Below are 21,898 nucleotides of genomic sequence, written 5' to 3' on the forward strand. Positions count from 1 at the left end.
CCCAGAATCACTAAAATTGATCGTAAATGAATATTACAAGCTTTATGAGATCTTTTATGCAATATAAATTCAATTCAACACACGAATAAATACATGTTCCATAAGAATAAACTCAGAAAATTAAAATAAAATATAAATAAATTAATTAAAAGTAGATTTTTCATAAGAACATAACCTTTTATGCCTAAGGAACATTATCATGCTAAAATAATAATTATCTCATTAGCATTTTTTCAAACATGATTGTTATAAACAATTAAATTATATTATTAACAGACCTAGTTAGTGTGATTACTGGAACTATCACAAAAAGTCAAATAACTTTTGATTATAAATCATTGTTGGATCTCTCAAAATAAACTAATTAAAGATAATGAATAAAATCACTGCAGACACTCAGCAGAGCATGTCAAATAACCTCACAAAAACCCCACATCATATCTCTCCTTAATTCCGAGATATAACTAAAAATTACGGAAATCCATAAAACACAGAAATTTTAAACAACCTAAAATAATGTCCTTAATTGTCTGAATACAACAAAAAAACCCCATTTCTTTATCTCTTACCGTTCTCGAGTTATAAATTATTAAAGTTTCACGTCCGCCATTTTGAATTTCCTACCCTTTAGACTTACAAAGACCAAATCACTTTTACATTAATATTTTAGTCTTTTATACATTTTAAAACCGAAAAATTTCATTTCTGAACGAAAATTTTGACACTTAATTATTATGATAAAAATGGAATCTCTTATACTCCTAAACACCAGTAACGTTAACGCCGATTTTTTATTTAAATTAATTAAACTAATAAATGAGATTTAACGAGATTTATTAAAACTCTTCATTTGCCCTTCTTCGACGCTCCGAGAAGCTTTCTATTTTCACCAGGGCCCTAGCGAAAAACGAAGCACGTAAGAAGCGGAAATTGAGACATTGGAGCGTTGAACTGTTTGCGAAAACCCGTACGAATTTTGACCGCGCACATAAACTCTGCATCAGTACACCTACAAAAAATGATAATAACTTTAATTTCTGCAATTGTTTATTTACAAAATATTTATAACAATAAAATAGTGGCTCATAAAAAAATTATTTCATTGTAGAATTAAAACCGTACGACTAAGGAAAGCTTAACAATATCAATATGTAAATTAAAAAGTACCAATTTATTTAATTAATAATTTGTTATTAACAAGTACATATATTAACAATAAAATTTTCCAATGCTATATTATACTTTAGTGAAAGTTCTGCAATATGTTTCCTATACACTCCCATCAAATTCCCAACCATTCGCGAGATATAAAAATAATAAAAATCTTATTATATATACATATACAATTTAATTTCATTGATTTCCTGTACTAATGAGAATGCTGACCATTTCTATTTGCACGATATATTATTAACCTGATATTAGAATCATTATTACCACCGTTAACATCACTTTTATTAATATTACTATTAACAAATATATATACTTACCAAAATTAATATAAATATCGAATGTTAAGCGCCGAAGCGTTACTCACGAACCCGAGAAAGATAAAATTGTATTATGCGCAGCATACGGAACACGAATCCGAGCAAGATGCGAGTATTGTATGATCTGAAAGAGAGAAAGAGAGAGTCAGATATACCATATTAACTATTAGACGAAGAGAGCAATATCTCTTATACTTTAGACATGCTAATAATGACTTTAATTGTACTATTAAATTATTCTACTGTATGTAAAGTATGTCTGAAGAAATTTAAATAATATTCAACATATATTTGCACCTTTTACGATTCAAATATTAAATATTTTCTTCATGATAAAAGTCATATTGAAATTTAGTAATAAAATTTAATAATGAAAGGAAGTATCGTACTCAATACAAATCGCCGTTAGACTAGAGAATAAAAATAGAATTCAGACGAGTCACCTGTATGACTCATTCGAGTGAATCTAGTCTTCGCATAGACCATATATGGACATGTCGAAGCAGAACGCCACGCATGACCATATAAGGTAATGAATTTCAAGACACCACCCTATGACTCATTGCTGGCAAGCGAGCCACACCCCTAGAAGTAGACTCACATCCGCTAGACAACGCCTTATGACTCATTAACGAGGTGCGGTCACCTCCCACTACCGTTTCCAAAATTGTATAAAAGCAGAATCTTTCACCCTCTCGACGGAGAGTGTGGAACGAGCCAGGAAAGGTCACATATCTTATACTTGTTCCATCCTCCCACATAAACCACTTGTATCGTAAAAATTCTACAATAAATATACTTTTTTATATCAAAAGAAAGATAAAGATTATTGAAGATCATTGAATTACCTACCTTCGACGGATCCAAGGAGCCATAATCTACATCGCCGACCAACAGCTAATTATTCTGGGGTTTTACCTCCTTAACTGCAAGAAAAAGAACCCGTCAACGGAGACGTTCTGCCGGATCGAGCCACCTCGCATCACCCAGGACGTCACAGCCGGCGGTTTGCTGTTGAGCGACTTGAAACCGCCGTCGATGGGCGCCGCAACATGGAGATTCAACAAAGGGCTCGGCGAGGCCCGAGCGCGACTATTGTATTTATACGCGATCTAGACGCGAAAACACGCTACGTTGTACGGGCTGCCACATCAAGCGAGCGAAAGAGATGAACGTGTCGCTTTAAGTTTCTCATATTATTTCTTACGAAGATACGAGGGATGGCCGGGTACCTTGAGATCGGTATTGTTACGTCCACCTTCTCGTACGCCCGGAAAATTTGAAACCTTCTTTAGATTGTAGGAAGACTTTAGTCAGACCTTACTCATAAGAACAACGACTTACCGACAGTAGGATTACCACCGAATAAGTTACCATACTTACTAGCATGACTTACCGACAGTAGGATTACCATCGAATAAGTTACCATACTTACTAGCATGACTTACCGACAGTAGGATTACCACCGAACAAGTTACCGTACTTACTAGCATGACTTACCGACAGTAGAATTACCACCGAATAAGTTACCACACCAGCAATAAGTCACGACCCGCGCGATAGGCCTAACCTACCCACTAGCATATAAATATAGAAGATAAGTCACGATATACGCAATAGGCTTGGCCTATTCCAATAATGTATATACACAACGAATAAGTCGCAATGCCCACAAGGGTTTAGCCATAGGAATTTCCCCGCAACGCTTCCTTTAGGTAACGCAAATCTAAACCCTCCCAGACCCTTCCTGAAAACTCAGGACATGACCATATAAGGAGAGAAATCGAAAACGAAGCCGATGACGCAACTCAACCTTTCCACTCAGGCAACAAAAGGAAGAAAACTCAGGCCATGACCATATAAGGAGAGAAATCGGAAGCGGAGCCGATGATGCAACTCAACCCTTCCACTCAGGCAAACGAAAGAAAGAAAACCTAAAACATGACCACATAAGGAGAGAAATCGAAGACAGAGCTGATGACGCAACTCAACCCTTCCACTCAGTCAACCCTTCCACTCGACCACCCACGCCATCGGGAAAACAGGAATATAAAAGCGAACATCTCAAGGGACGCTCTCAGTTCCCCGGAGTCCTACCTCGATCACGGACTCTCCAGTTAAGTAACCACTGAATCCTTCTCGAGTCTCTCTGAATCCAGAACCTTCCTATTTCCACATCGAGAATCTTCCTATCTCCACGTGCGTTACCGAACCCAGAGCCTTCAGCTCTCTCACTACATATAGAATTACGCGTCATATAGAAATACGCCATACGTTCGTCCCACTCGACAATTATATAAATATATATACATTCCTGATTGTAATCTTGTTACTTTTGTAATCATATGTTAGCTCATAGATGTCCTATGTAGAATTATGGTAATATACAATCATTTTTATACAATATCTTACTCTACAAATTCTTACACCTCTTCGCACATCCTCCTTACTAATCCCACTTACACTACATCCACACACGAGCCCAGTGCCGTACGAGCGGCACGTCTCCGCCTGTGGGTATTCTAGTAATTGCAATAAGGCATCCGAATCACCGGTCCTCCCCTTGCGCCACATCTGTGTACGAGGCAGTGCCGTACGAGCGGCACGCTACCGTCCGTGGGTGCCTGGAGAGAGGCAGTGCTGTACGAGCAGCACGTTTTCTCGCCACGAGCAAGGAGAGTCAACCAAAGCGTATTTGTCTTTTAACCTCGATCAGTAGTTAACAAATGCCCAAGACATGACGAAGCGGACTCAAGGTACGCACCCGCAGGCTCAACCGCCTTTTGTTCGGGACCTCTCCGAATCCATTGTTAGGAGTCCTTTCCGATTACGCACCTGTTCCTGAATACAAAAAGTACTTCGTCGCGAGTTCCGCGTGCAAGGCGGACGCGAAACCAAAACTCGAAAACGTAACCTCAGTGCGCAAAATTAACATTAAAAGTATACAATACATCTACGTTCCACTTGACAAGGCCGAGTCTCGAGCAGATTACCAAGCATTCCGGAAAGCCCAGAATTATCGGCTAACCCCGATCACCCTCACACCGGGGGGAGATTCCGATAATCCACCACCAGTTCCATCCTGGGAATTCATCGCTTCAATCAAAGAGGACGACCCCCGCCGGATCCGCCTGATCCAGCGCCGCGCCGAGATTCTACACCTGTGGTTCGACGCCTCACCACCAGAACACTGGGGCACCGCGGATCGCCCATTGGAGCTCGATTAAAGGTAAGTGACGACGACCCTAGGCGCTAAGCGAACGGCATGAGCGAGGCGCGCACGCGACGCCCCGCGCGCCGACTAACCCCATTGGCCTCTAGAATTGCGCGGCGAAATTGGTTATCGCGCGCCGTGTGTGTCTTTACTATCTGCCATCAAAATCGTAATAGCAAACACTACCTCTGTGAAGAGTGTTTCCGAGACCTAACGGGCCCGTAACGCCGCCAGTACGACTGCTTAGTCCGCCATTATATGCATATCAGTTACCGATACAAAGTCAAAGAGTGCGATTTGTGCGACGTCGTGATCGGAGAAATCCAGAGCCCTTCCGCGTGTACCACGTGCTGTGAAATATTCTCTGACGTAAAACGTTCGGTGGAACACGAGGGAAGAGACCAATATTTAGAACGCGAATCTACGATAATTGCCATCTCCCAAACTAGAGTTTAGCGCTCCATTGTTCATGTGTTCCGGACATCCGGTAAATCGGCAACCTCCGGAGGTAGTTTTACCCCCTAGCCCTATCAGAGCATGGCTAATGACGGGAATCTGTGTCTGGTCGTTGTTTTTCCAAAATAAAACTACGGGGGTCATTATTTGTGAGGATTGCCAGCTTGGCAAATACCAGCCCTTCCGGCAAGATTTCGAAGGCGTCCTCAGGCACTTCGTGCAATACCGTCCGCGGATAGAGTTCCCCACGTGTAGCGAGTGCAGTAAGGTTCTAGCCGACTGCCGGCCCGCTTTCGAATGTTACGCATGCACTAGAGTAGAAGAACCGTTTGAACGATATCTGACGAATCCTCTAAATCAACGGTACGGTGATGAACTACCGAACCTAAATCTCCCAGTGAGAGTGCGGATCGGGCAAACGATTTGGTGACGGGCGTCTGGATAGCGAATTACCTCGGTCGCAGGTATCCCCGGATAGAGCCCCTTGGCTCGATAACCCGAAAAGCGACTAGTCCCGTATAAGCGATCCGAGTACCGCCCCCTGCGGCCGCGATCTATCGGGACGTAACACATGTCAGATTTAGGCTTGAACGAAGATGTAGGTTCATGGATTGACGTTATTCAACAGAAGCCAGTAATGTCCGTGCTACCTGTAAGTTTTTTATAGTTGTGCCATGATATTTTGTTTGCGTCGGTGAATGCGCTAATGTCTGTCTTGTTCGTTCGTGTCTTACTTTTTCTCGTTTTCTCGTTCAATTTTAGCATACCAAAGACAAATTGCTTGAAAGACGTGAAGCATTGAAGAAACTTGAACTTGAGATTCTTGATAAGTATTGTAGCGCACTCGACGTAATCCCTGTACTAATATTGGAACAATTTCCAAAATTTGATCCAGTCTCTTTCAAAAAGTTACGAGATCTGCGTCGACATATAAAAGCTAAAGTACGTCTAGTAGAAACTACGTTTGATAAAACGTACAAAAAAAAGATAAAACGAATGTATATGAGTTTCCGGAAACACCTGAGTCTATATTGTCGTTCAACACATGTGAAATACCGCGTTCTGACATATCTGAGCCTCGCTCGCAAACGGCGCCGGACATGTTTCACGTCGCCGTTTGTATTTCGGTATCCAACAGTCCGCGTGCTGCCTTTCGTCAAGGCTCGGCAAGTGTAACGAACGCGTATATAACAGCAAAAGAGTACACGAACGGCCGGGAACCTCGGGTAGCAGTTAAACTATCTCAAACTACAGTTTCAACGAGGAAGAGTACTTTTCAATTAAAAAGGCCTATCAAAACGCGAATGAGTATAGAGGTTTGTAAAATGATAGAAGAAATGTGGGCACAACAACAGTCCGGTGAGATACGGAAATCTTCAGTGGTAAAAAAAATACATTTCACGCGGTGCGTAAAAAGCTGTCGAGTATGGAACAAACGTTGCAAGAAAATGTCATCTTGGATACGCCGGCGCACAGTGGGGCGAACGCCTCATTTTTCGGTCATTTGCTTATAACTTCTACATTTTTCAATGAAATGACTTGAAACTTGACATAAATAATGTACGATTATTATACATTTAGTGTATGAAATCAAAATTATTTAATTAACAATTTTCCATAAAGCGCATAGATGATTTTTTAATTTTTTAAATACTTTTTAGTTTTTTTTAAATCGGTTTTATTTTTAAAAAAATTTTTATTTTATACTTTTTTAGTGCTTCATTAAATTAATATGATGTAGGGATAGGAGAATATATTGATCTATACGGTTGTACTAAATCGTTCGTATTTATTTGAGGTGTTGTCAGGAGGGCTCTTGGCAACAGACTGCCGTCTCCTCGCTCGTGTCGCGTCTCGTTCGCTCGAGTTGTTTTTTTTGACGCGCGATTGTTTTCCTCCACATACAAGGACGCTTGGGCGGTCGTTTGCTATGTATTTTCAAATCGCCTACAATGAATAATTATTATTGCATATTTCCTTACTGCTCTGTACCTTGATGTTCTAGCGCGATATTTTATGTACTAAAATCTTCCTGGAGAATTGCTCTATAGGACAGTGAAAACCGCATTTAAATCCGTCCAGTAGTTTTGAAGAAAATCGTAGACATACATACATACATACACGCCGAATATAGAACCTCCATTTTTTGAAGTCGTATTTAATGCAATCCCTATCAATCAAATCTGTTCCATTTTCAATTTCTTCACAGAATTATCTAATCTTTTTGACATGTTCGGGATGTCTCTGGATAAAATTATATATAAATAGCGCGTCATCGGATTTTAACTTTTTCCGAACAATAAAATCAGTCATTTCCGGATTATTCCGTATTTCCTCAGTTCTCTTTCTTTTATGTCGTTCGGAACATTCTACGAAACTCTTTGATCTATTAAGAGGCATACGCGTACGTGAAGAAGTAGGAATTAAATTCAATACTTCGTTCGGAAAAGAAAATTCACAATTTGACCAACTTTCATGCTTTGTAATAAATGTGTAGTAATTGTACGAGCTAGCTACCTATTTTGACTTTAAATTTTTCGTGAAAATCATGATTTTTCTTTTTAATCCTTCCAACGCGACTTTGGGTAATTCAGTATTAATACATGATGTTATGTGGCTTATTAAAGCCTGATAATTTGATAAATCCAGATTATTTGCACGCATACAATTAAAAAGTTGACGATTTGTTCGAAAATTTTCCATTTTATGAGCGTGTTAAAGTATAATCTTCTATATATTTTATATATTCTATATATTTTCCACTGTATCCTGAAAAGGACGCAAAGTGAATTGTGTAAAGCAAAACTTTCAAAATCAGTCTTTAATCGACTACTGATCGAGACAGACTGACGAAAAGTTCTTATCTCCGCTGTTTTTATTTCCTCCCCTCCCCTCCCCTCCCCTCCCCCCGAGGAGAACAATATTTTTAATAATATTTTTAACAAAACTTTCGCATTGTCAACAGCAAACGGCTCTTAATTAACCCGCATTCCCTACGATTGGATTTCCAATAGAGCCTCGACTCATCGCTATTATATTAATTGACATAATTAATTGTTATAAAATATGGATGTAATTAATCATTACAAAATAGCAATATTTAAACAAATTATATATCCTCCTTCGTCTTTCTTTTATGAGAAAATAGACATCCATATTCACTCGACATAATCGAACGGCGTCCGCTGAGCTATTCGTGGACGACGTTCGACCATGTCGAGTGAACTTCGACGTCAATTTTCTTATAAAAGCCGGACGTATACGGATAAACAACCTTATAAAAACTAGACACTTTGCCCTATCAAATGGCGCAGAGCAAATCTTAATTCATTCTAATCCACAAATTTTCTTTCTGTTTGAATATTGAAGTAAGAACTTTTTAATAGTCGAATATGTCGTGTATATTTATTAATATATAATAGTGCTCGAATGACATAAAACTAAAATAAATATGTTTTTTGAACCCTAATAAATAAGTTCTGATAGGCATTTAACTCATATTCGCAGTTATGCTTTCGGCAGAGTCTTTAGAAAGTAACCTATCGAATTACTAAAATTTCAGCATTCACGAAAATGTCATACTTTATCAGATTATTTTGAGGAAAGAACAAAGGATAAAATCAATTATAAGTACATTTATTTATAGTTTAGGATATATATTAACATAAAATCTCGTCAAAATTTGAATTATATGTTTTTCATTTTTTCGTCCAATATCCGGTTTTTGATAGATTCGCCCCACTGTGCGGCGAGTCCAGGTAACAAAAATGTTGGACAACGACGAACGGACGGACAACGTCCGTTTTTTCGAAGTTTTTAATGTGAACAAAAACGTTTGCAGGTATTACCCGTGAAAGCGTTTGTGGAAAACATGCGAGCTTTCTCTCACTGACGCAACAGGTGGAACAATTTCCATGTTTAGGATGAAACGTGTAATATAAATATAACGAACAGTGTTTCATGTACGTCGACGCGCGACGCCGTATATGCCGTGCGCACGGCGCGATGTAAACGTTGGTTTTTGTTCTTGAATATTTCACACACGGATGTTGAACGTATACGGTTCTGTGTCGTTCTTTGTTCCAGCAAAGTGGTCAGATATGAGCCTGGCAGAACGCAGGAAGTGTATGGATGAAGCGATAAACCCAACACGTGAAAAAGATGACGAGAATATGGTAAATTTATCGGCACGTATAAAAACGACGGTGCCAGTGGGGAATTTGACAGTTCATCGTATCCACATTTGTTAGAAATGTTCAAAGTATGTATAAAATATTTGGTAATTTTTACCGTCGTCAGATAAGTGTCGGTTTACGGTCGCGTTTTATACATATAGATGTTACATACGTTCGGTATACTCGACGTACCGATGCGGTTGTTAATGCGTTGTATGAGAACATGTATACGTGCGTGGGCGTTACATATGTCGCGTTTGATTTCAGATATTTCAACAGAAATTTGGTTTGTCTACGTTCAGACCGACGCAGGTGCAAGCTATAAACGCAACACTTTTGGGATTTGATTGTTTCGTTTTAATGCCAATCGGAGGTGGAAAGTCTCTTTGTTATCACTTGCCAGCCCTCGTGAGTCGCGGAGTAACGATCGCCGTTAAAGAGTCTTATTTTGGACCAAATTCAAAAACTCCATTCGCCCGATGTAAGATGATGGTGATGCGTTACGCGTTTGAATATATATTTGAACAAAACAATATATATATATATATATATATATATGTATATATAAATCAAGTACACGTCGTTACCGTACACGTACGAGTTTCGGTACTCGTGCGTAAAAATTCGTTATTTAAAATTTTGAGATTAAACATGCACAGATTCCCGCAACTCATTTCACCATCTCCACAAAGGATAATCGAGAAAAAATCATATATATGGAACTCATCAAAGAACATCCTGATATCAAAATATTATACGTAACACCGGAGAAATTTTTGCGTCGCAAAACGTCTACGATATTCTGACCCGTTTATACGAGAGAGACATGTTGGCGAGATTTGTCATTGACGAAGCTCACTGTATCAGTCAATGGAATCACGATTTTAGACCGGCGTATAAAAAATTGAACACACTCAGAGATCGTTATCCCAAAGTGCCGATAATGGTTTTAACTGCGACAGCTACCCCGCGCGTTAGAACAGATATTTTGCATCACGTGGGTATGACTAAGCCAAAGTGGTAAGTCGATGTACATTTGTCGCGGCACCGGTGCACCGGCTGCGATACCGGAACGATACATGTATATATTATATATATATATATATATATATATATATATATATGATAACCATACGTCATATATATATATATATGACGTATGGTTCGTTTCGTTTTCCAGGTTCATGTCGAGTTTCAATAGGCCAAATTTAAAATACAACGTACGCGCAAAGACGGGTAAAGCGTGTTACGTTGAAATTGCGACGTTGATACAGACGACGTTTCACAATACTTGCGGCATTGTTTACTGTTTGTCACGCAAGGATTGCGACGAGTGTACCGAGTATTTACAGAAACGCGGCATTAAAGCGTCGAGTTATCACGCGGGCGTCTCGGATTATGAAAGAACAAACTGTCAAGAGAAATGGTTTGCCAACGAGGTACGTACGACACGATTTCGTACGCGTGTTGCGCGCGTATGTCCGCGCACGATATATGTATATACGTAAAAAATTATATTGCGTCGACGCGTGTCGGCACGCACATGTGTTTGCAGATATACGTTATATGCGCGACTATAGTCTTCGGAATGGGCATCGATAAACCAGACGTCCGCTTTGTGATACATGCAACTCTACCAAAATCTTTGGAAGGATATTATCAAGAAAGTGGTCGCGCTGGTCGTGACGGTGAGAAGGCGGATTGTATTTTATATTATCGATATGCGGACATGTATAGAATCAGAACAATGATCGACTCCGATACGTCAACGCAAGAAGTTTGCAATACCCACGTAGCGATGTTGTTTAAAATGGTAGCATTCTGTGAAAATATTACGACGTGTCGTAGAACGCTACAGCTCGAATATTTTGGAGAAATATTTGACGAACAACGATGTCTGGCAAACAAAGCAACTGCGTGTGATACGTGCACGGACAAGGTAAGTGGTATATGTATGGTATATTTCAAACGTAGGTCGTGCTACATACCGATACCGCGACACAGCACACATATATATATAGTTGGCTACAGGAAATGTAAAATATTACGTTTGTGTGCGGTTAGGACAAGCGTACGATGTTAAACGTTACTGAAGATGCGAGAGATATCACGGCGCAGCAGTGTCGCAAGCTTACACTGGCATTTCTGACGAATATGTTCAAAGGCAGTAAATTGAAAAAGATTAGAGAATCAAGTTTTGTATACATTCGTTTGCTCTGTGTAAAATGGTAACAAATGTTAACATGGTCGTTTTACGTTCGTTTCGACACAAAACGTACGTTTTATTTTGTATTTTATGTTTGTCAGGTCTTACGAAACAACCTTTATAGGTCGTGGTAAAGCGTGGAAGAGACACGACGTAGAACGTCTCATGCATCATATGGTCGTGCAAGATTATTTACAAGAATATATGTATACGCTTAAGGAGAGTGTCTGCGCATATGTAAAACTTGGACCGAAAGCGATGGAACTTTTGACGAGAAACAACGCAAAGGTATTTTTCGTCTTCATGATATATAGTCTCGGCAAGTGAACGCGTGCGGAACAAACAGTTCCGTGAAGTTGGCACCTGACTTTAACAAACGGACGTTTTGAAAACAGAAACGTGTAGTATTTTTTTTACAGTTGTTTGTATTAACACGACGTTCGTTTGTATTTTTATTCCGTTTAAAAAAATCAAAATTTTTAAAACGCATTTTTACCCAAATGTGAGATCGTTGAACATCACTCGCGCTCGGTGTTTTAGACGTGTTTGCAGTTGTTTGTAGTAACACGACGTTCGTTTATAGTTCTATCCCGTTGGAACAAACAAAAAATTTAAAAACGCATTTTTATTCAAACGTGAGATCGTTGAACGTCGTTCGCGCCTGGTGTTTTAGACGTATTTGTAGTTGTTTGTAGTAACACGACGTTCGTTTGTAGTTGACGACATTAAAAGTTGCACGGTATTTGTAATAAATAACGTATATATCTTTGTCACATTTAAAGATATCGAAGTTCTTCGTGTATATTACGTTTTACGTGTCACGAAATACGTTATAAATTTTTTATTTTTCAAGTACAACGAAAACGTTTTGTATAAATTCCTCTCTTTATAGATAAACACGTCTAAAACACACGACGCAAATGGCATGTTATTTGGGTAAGAAATTTTTTAAATTTTTTGTTTGTTTCAATGGGATAAAACTACAAACGGACGTCGTGTTATTACAAACAACTACAAACGCGTCTAAAACACCGGGCGCAAGCGACGTTCAACGATCTTACGTTTGAGTAAGAGTGCGTTTTTATATTTTTCATTCGTTTCAACGGACTACAACTACAAACGAATGTTGTGTTATTACGAACAACTACAAAGAAAATGCTACACGTTTCCGGTTTTAAAAATCCCATTTGTTAAAGTCGGCCACGTTCACAGAACTGGAACAAACTTACGCGGTGCGTTTCAAATATTTTTTTACGCGAAAATACGCGTGTATGTTTGTATATTTGAAAGTATAGATATAGAAAAGAGCGAGAGGCTCGGCGTATTTTATCCGTTTCGTTTGCTTTTAACGCGTTTTGTGTTTCATCTTATGTCCGTTATTTGTAACAGATGGAAATTCCACAGAGATGCGCGACGAAACGTACTACGCGCAGCGTAGCTGCAGGTATGTGCTGGAGATACCAGCGTGAAACGCTACGTACGTTATATATTTGATCGTTGTGTAAAACACCGCGTTCCATATATTTTTTCAGCTCGGCTGCGCGAGACGAACACAACGACAACCGAGACCGAGTGTACGTTCACGTCGTCGGACGTCGAAGCGAACGAGAGCCGCGACCAGTGTGGTGTGAAACGAAAGATCGACGCTATATCTAACAAGTGTGAGAAAAAGTATAAACGAAGTGGTTCAACGAGGTACGTTGACAGAGAGATGGGTGGACGTGCAATGGGTCCACGTGCGTGGATACGTTGCGCGTCTTTTCTCTTTTTCTTGACGCGTAACGTAACGCTTGTACGTTGGGAAGGAGAGGAGAACGCCGACACGTATATGTATATATTTACGTTGTATTTTTCTGTTTATTTATAGTCGTGAACAATAGAAGACGTAAGAAACGTTAACACGACACGCTTACAAATATGTTCGCAACAGATCTAACACTTTTGCTAAGTCAGGTTTACTGTGTAAATGCTATCGCTCGCAAGTCGTGACAACGTCAGGTACATGCGTGTTCACAACGTCATCGAAAGATTTTGTATAAGGCATATATATATATATATATATATATATATTCCATCTATGACGATCATTTTTCCCACCTCTCGGGGATATATGGCAAAAATGCAAGGGTCTCTAAAAGTTTATTTTTGTTAAATACAAAAACGAAATATTTTCGTGTTTTTACGTTTTTTACAGTAATAGATAATATACGTAAAGGTTTTCGTGGTCGACGTCCGTTGCCTTCAACATAGTAAATAGTACTCACAAACGTAAGTTTTCCTTAGGTGCGGCGTATATACCAGAGTTTTCCTCGGTACATACATTTTGCGGCATACGGTAGCACAACGCTAGCCGAACACAATACACGTTTTATTTTTATTTTTTTACAAACGTGCGGTACTTTTCGGCTTGTTGGTTTCACCAAGAACGAGTAGAAGAACTTGTTGGAGTTTTGCAAAAATAGTTTATGGGTGATACGCGACAGCGTATATAGTTACAAAAAATCGTGTTAATATTAGATGAGGCGACGTTTCCAATATGTCGTACGTGTTTGAGTTTTTTTTACACGTTGGGTTTGGCCGTATATGTAACTAATATATAAAACCGTAGCGAGTTTCGTTTCTCATAATGTTACAAAATTTTTATTTTAGATGTCTCGCACATGTTAAAACTTGCAAGAAACGCTTTAGCTAGACTAAGCGAGTGAAAAGTAACGCAGGCTATATTAAATGACATGATTACGTCGAGCTTTCTGTATATGTTACAAACGCTCCAAAAATTAAACCTTAAAAATAACGTCGTTTCATAATGCGCCGTATATTATTTGCTACGCACATTTTTACGCTTTTGTAGTATGACGTTTATAAAGTTTCAGGATATCACGCGTTCGCACTTTTTTTTAACAAAAACATTTCAGCTATTACGTTGTAACACACGTTACGAACGAGAACCTATATTTAACATATACTTGAGTACGTTTTTAAAAAATATAATTTCGTACATGTATCTCGATCTATATATATATTAAAGTATGTATAAAAAAATTAAAATTATAATATATAAATTTTTCTCGACGTATGCCGACACGACGTACGCGTACGTAGACGGTATCAAACGACAAAGTATCATCGTATTTTTTTCTCGTCAACTTTACATTGTCGTAGTGCAATATAAGTTGCAAAACATTCTAGCCACTCAAAAAAATGAGACATAAAAATTAACGGAACATCTTTCGTTTCCGTGTAGATTTGTTTCATAGTTTGTAATACATATTTTCGTGTTTGTGCTGTATGATACTTGGAACTTCGTCTTAATAAACGTACATAAGAACGTAGTTTCTTAAGATAAAAGTCCACGATATCTTTGTTGTACGTTTCACAAAAACGAAATATCCGCTTTAACATTGACGCTGTGAATGCCAGGACTGCAGATGCATCGTGCAACTGAACCAACAGTTCCTTTAAAAACGTAAACATTACGTGAAAAATATATGCAGATCTGGCACCAAGCTCCACGACGTTCGTTAACATCTTCTCCGCGTTACTTCGGTTAGCTCGATGCATTCTTTTCTTTAACGTGAGAACCATGTACACAAAACTCGTGAACAAAGACTCTTCTATCACGTTAAATTTTTGTAAAGCATATCGTTCTTCCTTCGTAGATAGTCTAAGATGCAACGTTGAGCCGAAAGCGTTATGTAACAGTTTACAACGTTTATTATTTGTTTCCACGTGTGAAAGTTTCACAAGTACGCAATCTGTATGACGCCGAAAATATGTATCTTTAACTGACAGGTGTATTACAGAAAGAGTTAAACATATCAAAATATTTTTTGAATAACACTTGATCAAAACATCATTCGTTAGATATTTGTCCAAAAGAATATTCATAAACTTGAAGCTCGTTTCTTTAGATGTAACGATCCTCAAATGTTTAAACGGGCTCGTTGTTCTGTAACACGTCTGTAAGACGTCCTGTAACATATACATATTAAAATATTACGTATAAACGGGTTGACAAAAAAGTAAAAGTATCGTAAGCTATGTTTTCTATACAGGATGAGTGTGCGAACGTATAATCGAAGCAAGACGAAGGTGCGTCGTCCGGCCAAATCAAGTCAAACGTGTAAAATAATTTTTTTTGTACGAGGTTTTTGAAATAAATACGTTTGTAAATTTATCAAGTACTTGAACGTACACTTGACTATATCTCGACTAACGACGCCAAGCTCGAGACCGCTCGTTTCTCGTCGTCGTTGCCGGATATTGGTAACGAATATTTTACGTTCTTACTTGACGTTTCGTTAACACCTTGACTGGTCAAACCATTGTTGGCAAAAGGGTCTCTGCGACGCCACGTTGACATCGACATGTTAACGTGTACCACGCGTTCGCCGCCACCCTGTATATCTATATTTATGATAACGTAATATACATGACGTAACACACGACGCGACGAACGTTGATAAACTTCTTTGGATATCTTATAACATAAGAGCGTGCTTAACGATAAACATAAAGCCGTCACGACTGTGTCAGTATGTATACAAAGCAAAGTTTTTTTTGACATATTTTCATACGTCTCAGACTGATTAATATTTTTTGCGTCACTATAAATTCTTAATATCACTCTTAACATATCTGTATTCATACTGCCGCCACGTCGCAAAATACGACACAAACATATAGTTATATCGTACGTTGCCGATACCGACGTGTTCGTTATACGTCATCCGGAGCGTAACCTATAAAAAAGAGTAACCGTCGTACATACGCTAAATATACGTTTCTTAGGCCCGGTCTACACGGGATGTCGGAAGTCGGAGTCGTAAGAACGTGACCATGCACAACCTATTATTCTTTTTGCGGTCGAAAAATAATGAACTGTGCGTGGTCTAGTTCTTACGACTCCGACTTCCGACATTCTGTGTAGACTGGGCCTTAAGGCAACGAACGACAAAAGGAAACAAAGAAATATTTTGGACCATATACCATTTTTAAGACACTAACCTCGAACGACATCTAGCGTGCGAACTTCTACACTTGCGTGCAAACGTAACAGAAACTATTTATTTAATAGTGTAACGTAAAATACGAGAACAAGTCGTACGAATGCAATCGCGTTTTCCAAAATTCTTTTTTCGTACAAGTACAGCTTCGATCGAGCGACAGCAAAAGATACAGATAAATTATACAAAGAAAAAAATTTTGCGACGTACGTTCACAAACATTTAGGCTGAGTTTCCACTGAGCGCGTCACGTGTTCTTCCGGCGGAGAAGCCCGAGGTGTTGCCCATGAAAACTGGCTATTATTTTTACGTCGCGCTAGTCACGTGCAGTTGTCAAAAAAGAATGTGCGAGTGCCGTGCACCGGTCTATGTGATCGCGGCTCATAGTGAAGAAAGAAGTTCAGACCGTCTGAACTTTTTAGCGTACTGCAAACGTCAACGAAACTTCTTCTTTTACTACCGTTTTTTGACGCTGCCACTGGTTTCTAGTGTCACGGAACGCGTATCTTTCGACGCGTTGGATTCGTACGCTCGCTCTTATGTCGCGTCGCTTTGTGTTTATATTAAAAACATTTACTATATACAGCAGAGAGAGGGTAGCTTTCTTCGCGATCAACTAGCAGAAACGTATGAAACGGGAAGATCGCAAGTTCTCTACAGGTTTCAAAGACGTACAATAGGATCCGAACTATAGTGCGGATGTGCAGGTAAATGTTTCGAAGATACGACACTTCGTACTTTTGGCAGACCGTTACGTTGTGACCGCTTCGTTAAGTAGAGACGTCTGGGTTGCCAGTGTTAACAAAACGTTTAACACTACAACGGTGTGTGCTGCGTAAACGTTGAGCGTGCGTCAAGATCTCTACACATGTGGAATTAAGTTCGTTATATGTTGGGTGGGAAACTAGCAAAGGGACTGAAGAGAAATGTGCGTGCGTTAGAGTTTTAAGCTGTATTTTTCGCTGCGTGACGAATGAAGTGTTCTACGAATGTCGTAAAATTTATGAAAAATATACGTGTCTTCTATTTTGAGTATATCGCGTCGTTAACGTGTACCCGCTATATTTTTATTTTTTTTACGTATATCGAAAGTATTTGTTCGGACCGTTCGTTACACAAAAAAAAGACACGTACGTCAACAAACCGTTGTCTCGGTGACATGTATATAACAAGATCGAACGTATTTTTTACACGAACGTCGCGGTCTCTGAGCAACAACACCTTTTTTTATGTTAGAGAAAAAATATTAGCACCGACACACTCGCGTATATAAATGTTTTTAATATACCCGGGCTATATATCGCGCGCGTACAGGTTTTCGATCAAAACGATGTATTCTATATATCTTTATTCAAATATAACGTGTTGATATACGTAACGTTACGTCATTTACGAAAAGTAAAAATATACGAAAGTACATTTGCCAACGTGATGTACCGTGTATATAGGTTATATAGATTCGATATTTGTTTACAATGTTTTATAATGAAATGTTGTGTTTCTTTCGCGCACGAGAGTTTAACTAGGCGAGAGAGAGGTTCGTCGAAAGCTCGGGTCAAGCGAGCAGAAATCTCAACATAACGAGAAGACATGGACAAAAAAACATGCCTCGGACATGCAACAAGTGTCGTTGAACAGAAAAAAAGGAAGTACTGACGCGTGCGGAAAATATGGAAAAAAATGTAAAAACACTACGCGACTTGGCTGTAATACTTACGTGCACGTACACGTATATAATGTACGTTCGCGTACAACGTACGTTAAAAGTTCCGTCGTGCATCGTTGACACTTTTGATACCGTACGTTTAAAAGTTTCGACATTTTTTCGAAAAGATGTAAAAAGACGAACGAGTCATCAAAAACGGGGATAGTACACGTACGCGGTGTCGAAAGTTCAGCAAGTTGCAGTATATTTTCGTCTTGTTGGATAGAAAATCTTGCACCGCGAAGCACGACGGTAACTCAAGTACAACGATATACTACATATAAATGTACGATTGTAACGTCGTCAACCCTTCAACGATGATTTGTTTCTGTTGCAGCTATTCCACACATGAAATTTTGTTTTGTACACGTTAACTGGTTTTTCACTAAATATGTTAACATAACAACACTTGGGAATATTTTCCAGCCGAATATGCCGTTGTAGTTTTTTCGCTTGAGAATGGCATAGAAGAGATACATCATGAAATTGTTAACGCTGAAATTCCGTTTGAATATAGATGGGAAGCACTGGAGACAAGTCGGACCACTCATCGCATACCTGTAAAATATCCAAATGGATCGTCGGACTTTGCCGTTATGTACATGAAATTGATGACGTTCCTACAGCCGAGAAAAGTTGCGGATCAATATCCTTATCTTTATACACGGAGACATCTCATACAGGCGGTACGATCTTTGATAGGAAAACTGTGCGATGAAGCAGGTGGTAAGCTGTTCATTTTTATTACACTAGACACTACAGACGCGCGTTACGCGCGCGCTATTTATCTTTAACATTTCACTATTAACCCTATTATACACAACTGTCAAAATATACAATGACAGCTGCAAATGAAGTAAGCGCAGCAAGGAAACCAATCGGCATCGCGGAAAAGCGGCAACAATAAACTTCACATCTCCTTTTTAGAAAAGGATACGTTAAAATATGTTCATATTTACGAACACGCGTCGGCGCGAAGTCGGCGCACGTCGAGTTCTTTTCCAGGCGTGCGTTCGAAAACTTTGCTCGGGTGTACAACGCGTCGTTTCATCTTTGTTACTTACTAAAACGTGACGAAGGACAGAACATACGTGGTGTGCGCCCGAGTAAAGTTTTCGAACGCAACCACGCAACCCAAGGAGGAAGTATAGAGAAGAAGAGCTCTCTTGCTCACGTGTCGTTAGGCATGTAAGCTTTCTTGCACCTTTATATGCCGGTGCTTTCGACGTTTGCTTTACACGGTAGCCAGTACTTTAAGTTGGAAAGCAAGTTTTACGTTGCTTCGCGGCAGAGGTGGCGACGGGAGGGGGGCCAAAGACCCTCCTTGCACCCTTGTCGGTGTGTGTGTGTATGTGTGTCAGCATATAAAATCTAGACGTTACGCGAGTTAGGATAAACTATAAAACGAATCTTGTACTTTTGTTTGACTATCCTGACTTGCGTAACGTATAGATGTTACACACACCGATACACACACATATACAAACGAAGGAGGGGCAAGAAGGGGTCTCAGTTTTCTCTTTTTTGCATCCGTCTCGTCGGTAGGCGGCGTGGACGCCGCTTTACAATTTAAAGTACATGCTAAGTTTTTTTTTCTCCCTCGCGACGTAAGAAGTACGCGGTAATCGTCATTTTATTCTTTCACAAAAATAACATGTATCGTTAACGTTGTCGACGTAAATTTAACGTCGAGGCAGTTGTTGTGGTGTACACTTACGGCTTTGTGTACCTTATTCAAAAGCAGAAAGTAGAGATATCTCTACTTTGTCGTCGCATAAGCGCGCGTATGTTTTATTCTTCAGTCGTAGTTTCTTTTTTTTATGTTACTGTTAACGTTTCACGTTCATTTACGATCTTTCCTTCGATCAAAAGAAAAGAGATAACGAACACACGACCTCAACTTAAATGGTAAATATATTGAGAACGAGATCAAAAAGTACATTTAAAAAAAAATATTTTTTTTGAAGATAAGTCGTTCTTGTACATAGCCACGAGAACGTTCGTCTCTCCACTTACATTTTGACGTACGATATGTATTTAACAAACGTTCGTCTTTTTTTTTAGAACAAACGAAAGAACAGTTTAATATTTATGCGTTGGAATCCTTATTTACGCACTTGGCAACGGTAAGCCACAAGAAAAAAAAAATGAAGAAAAACAGTTTCGTCCTGTTGCGACTGACAGTGCGTTAACAAAGCTAACATATCGTTATGAAAAAAGACATCAATGTCACGCAAGCACGTTTTATATCTTTGTTCATATTTCAAACGTTCGTACAGTTCTACGATCACGTTCGAACGTTTAGTTCCATGAAAACATCGCGGAAGGATCGAAATACTGTAGTAAAGCTGTGCTGCATCATTGGGCAAGGCGTATGTGCAAAGAGTTTTGTGAGCCATTTGGAGTCACGTGGAGGCCAGGACGACAGTGTTCTAACGGATCTGAGCCTCCATTTGCTGACGTGCAAACGATACGGAGTACGTTGAAAGTTAAACACGCTCCCGCTACCGCTGGCTCTACGGCATTGTTGTCTCGAACAACGGTAAGTATGATACCGTTGAATGCGAAATACCGTGTAAGACGTTACATCGAACAAAGCACCGTGGTTGCGCGCGTTTGTTTTGGACGTTTTCGTGTTCAAAGCAGCACTCTCGTTTGTTTTTCAACATGTAACGAGCATGAAATATGGTGTGGACTGACACTTTTAGCACAAAAGCGTCTAAAGCGATGGCAGTGTCCAATATGTATATTTTGTTAAATATTTTTGCAAACGTTATATAATACTCGCGTTACTGTTACGTCCACCCTCTCATACGCCCGGAAAATTTGAAACTTTTTTAGGATTGTAGGAAGACTTTAGTCAGACCTTACTTATAAAAACAACGACTTACCGATAGTAAGATTACCATCGAATAAGTTACCATAACTTACTAGCATGACTTACCGACAGTAGGATTACCACCGAACAAGTTACTATAACTTACTAGCATGATTTACCGACAGTAGGATTACCACCGAACAAGTTACCATACTTACTAGCATGACTTACCGACAGTAGGATTACCACCGAATACCGACAGTAGGATCACCACTGAATAAGTTACCTCACTCACTAGCATGACTTACCGACAGTAGAATTACCACCAAATAAGTTGCCACACTAGCGATAAGTCACGACCTGCGCGATAGGCCTAACCTACCCACTAGCATATAAATATAGAAGATAAGTCACGATGGTGATACGCAATAGGCTTGGCCTATTCCAATAATGTATATACAACGAATAAGTCGCAATGCCCACAAGGGTTTAGCCATAGGAATTTCCCCGCAAACGCTTCCTTCAAGTAACGCAAACCTAAACCCTCCCAGACCCTTCCTGAAAACTCAAGACATGACCATATAAGGAGAGAAATCGAAAGCGGAGCCGATGACGCAACTCAACCCTTCCACTCAGGCAACAAAAGGAAGAAAACTCAGGCCATGACCATATAAGGAGAAAAATCAAAAGCGGAGCCGATGACGCAACTCAACCCTTCCACTCAGTCAACCCTTCCACTCGCCCACCCCCGCCATCGGGAAAACAGGAATATAAGGACGAACATCCCAAGGGACGCTCTCAGTTCCCCGGAGTCCTACCTCGATCACG

The 21,898-nt window shown here is 39.4% G+C and overlaps 1 pseudogene; it reads left to right on the forward strand.

The window, feature by feature from the left end:
• The first annotated feature begins 4,227 nt into the window (after positions 1 to 4,227).
• LOC112461482 lies at positions 4,228 to 20,738 on the forward strand (annotated as a pseudogene).
• Positions 20,739 to 21,898: the final 1,160 nt, after the last annotated feature.

This window comes from Temnothorax curvispinosus, unplaced genomic scaffold (genome assembly GCF_003070985.1).
Source record: "Temnothorax curvispinosus isolate PA1 unplaced genomic scaffold, ASM307098v1 QBEX01001221.1, whole genome shotgun sequence".
In the NCBI taxonomy this organism is placed as follows: domain Eukaryota; kingdom Metazoa; phylum Arthropoda; class Insecta; order Hymenoptera; family Formicidae; genus Temnothorax; species Temnothorax curvispinosus.